Below are 2,927 nucleotides of genomic sequence, written 5' to 3'. Positions count from 1 at the left end.
GGACCTCGCCCAAAATTTGGACCGTACACACTTACCAGGGTGCCCGTACGGTGCACAAGAACCAAAGGACGGTCGCCCACTGTGTGGTCCACACGCACCGTTACGTGGACACCCATGCTCCCCCGGACTAGATAAGGTACATGCGTACCACTCCTTTCCTTGATAAAACCGACACCGTACCTTTCCCCTAGACCCATGCAGGCCACTGATCCATAGCCTTTGATGGTACACCGCCCTTCTGTCCTTGCTTTGCGTAGCGCCCGTACCCGTACCCCACAGCTATATAAACCCTCGGGGTGAGACAACACGCATTTCTACGCAGCGTATGCCCTGTTGTACCGCCGTGCGTACCGCCGTGTGTCCCTGTGCAGTGTACTTGCTGTAGTACAGCTGCCCCTTGCAGCCACCCCTCTCACACCCCCTCATTTGCCTCTTTTCTGATAAGGCAATTTTCCTCCATCCCCCTCTTGCTAGGAGAGGCAGTGTCCTTAACTCTTCTCCCCCCTCTTGCTAGGAGAGGCAAGAGTCCTTAACTCTTCTCCCCCCGCCGTGTGAAGAGACTTACAGCAGCCCTCAGCCCTTCTCCCCTTTAGCAAAACATTTTTGTCTTAAGGACATCTCACAATTCCCCCCCATTTGCGTAGACTTTAATAAGAGGTTTTTGCCTTAAGAAAGGGTTCATGCGTTATAGTCTTTTGCTCATACGGTGAGAAAACGATCTCAGAATTGAGATCCGACTGAAGCGTTTCGACCGCAACAGCGAGCCCTACAAGACGACGTCCAAGATGGCCCCATCTCAAAAATGTCAAAATATTACCTCGAGAGGAGCGTGCAACAACGAGATTAGGGAAGATGCTCCCGCCGATGCGCAGCTCCAACCCTCCCTTTTCAAGCTCCTCAAGGAAATGGTGGCCAGGTTAGCTTGGTTATATTTCAAAGAAGAGTTTTTTTTATATTAGTGCTAATAAATGTGTATCTTTTCCTTTTAAAATAATGACATAAAATTGTATGAAGTTACGAATTGCGTGATGCTGTATTCAATAAATTGCATTGAAATTGTTATCTTTAAAGAGTGCAAGTTTTTCCTGGCTTCAACGCTAACTCCGTTCCATGCTTGTGTAGCCGAGTGGCGTTGTTAGCAAAGCCCGGGAATGGCCCAAGGTATCCCTCATACCATTGGGAGAATAAGGTTCGTCGATTGAGGCGAGAGATTATGGTGCTGCCTAGTTCTGAGGGCCCAAGCTAGTGTGGTGAATAAGCCCACCCTAGTGTGCAGACATCTCTCTAAGGGACGGGAGGATCAAGCGATGGAGCCTGAGAGGGCGATAGGCTGGCTTGAGTCCTCTCGCCCGCAGCGGCCGACGATGAGGTGTATGGTCCCGTAGGGTTTTGCCCAGCATGTAGAAGCTGGAAGGCCGAATTCTAGATCATCGACAGTATAAAGAAAAAGAATAAGAGAGCCGGTTTGGCTTGTATGAAATTGATTCATGTATAAACTTTATATATATATATATATCTTGTCTTTGGCATGATTGTATTGTGTAAAAAGGCTGTTTTAACAAACCTTGTAAAAAGGGCCTTAATTAAGGAATATGTTTATTTATGTCACAGTGTGGTAGGATTAATTAGAAAACAAATTGACGCGTGAGTAGGGTGGAAAGTGGGAGGATGGAATGCCCCGATGGCACCATCCTACGGACGGGTGGACCCGATTAGTCGGGTAGTTTTCCAACAGATTAAGTGAAAGCCCTACGCTAGATAAATAGATTCTTGGTTAACTTTATTCTAAAAGACTAGGTCGGCGGCGGCGGCTGTGCCTTGCATGGATGAGGAAAAAAGCGTTGCCTCTAGAAATCAAGTCTAGTAGTTGCCCAATTTATGATCAATCACCCTATGGATGATTTGATTTTTAGAAGATCACGCTTCCCCTGCGGGATAGGACTAGGTCTTACCTATGGATTGTATCCTTGAATCTCTACATGGTTAAGGTGTCGATAAACAGGAAATTTTCTCCAAGTTAAGACTTAGTGGACTATCTTAAGTGTTTCTCCTATTTTAGAAGGGGGGAACCTTACATAAAATCAAATTTAATAAGAATAACACTTTTGTAATAAAACAAATTCCTTTATGCATCTTTCTATGCATAAAATCAAATATAATAAGAATTACACTTTTGTATTTTTGATTTTAAAACTCCTCCACACATGTGAAATAGGCGCCTCCTTGAAGAGCCCCCTTCTCCTTACCAAGGTGTCAAAAATGTATCATTATACCCAAAATATCTCATTTTTTAGTAATATTCATAGTTTTTTACTAATAAACCTTGTACTCAGTCAACTCTTCATCTTATGTGAGCATTTACTAATTTTTAGGTATTTTTCTTTTATAAATTGGATTCATCTCCTCTCCACACTTGGACTGATCCTATTGCCCCATAGGAACCTTAATTGGACCATAATCCAAAAATTCCTCAAAATCTGGATCCTTAGGCTAAGGTCCTTTATACCTATTTTCAATTAATTCCAATTGCACATTGGAAAGTTCTTTTTAAATTTTTGTTTCAGGGGAAACCATTTTAGACACTAGGAGGATTTTTATATCAAAAAATATCTCAATTTTGAATTACCTCCCTCTAGACATTTTCTCTCTCCAGGCCAAAACAGGGTAAAACATGATCTTTCTTTTATTTCAAAGAGGGGAATAATTATAAGATCAGAAGGGGAGGTTCTTACACCTGTACACCTCAAAAGCTGGAGGGAGGAATCTTACATCCTACCTTACTTAAAAGCTGGAGGGAGGAATCTTACATCCTACCTCACTTAAAAAACACGAGATGTCCTCATCTCGCAAACTAGAGAACAACTCTTTCCCTTAAGATCCAACTGATTCTGGGGTTCGTATTTGAATTTAATTCAATCAACTGCAAA

Source organism: Cibotium barometz, chromosome 2 (genome assembly GCF_041138505.1).
Source record: "Cibotium barometz isolate CiBa-2024 chromosome 2, ASM4113850v1, whole genome shotgun sequence".
Classification (NCBI taxonomy): Eukaryota; Viridiplantae; Streptophyta; class Polypodiopsida; order Cyatheales; family Cibotiaceae; genus Cibotium; species Cibotium barometz.
This window is presented reverse-complemented; position numbering follows the sequence as displayed.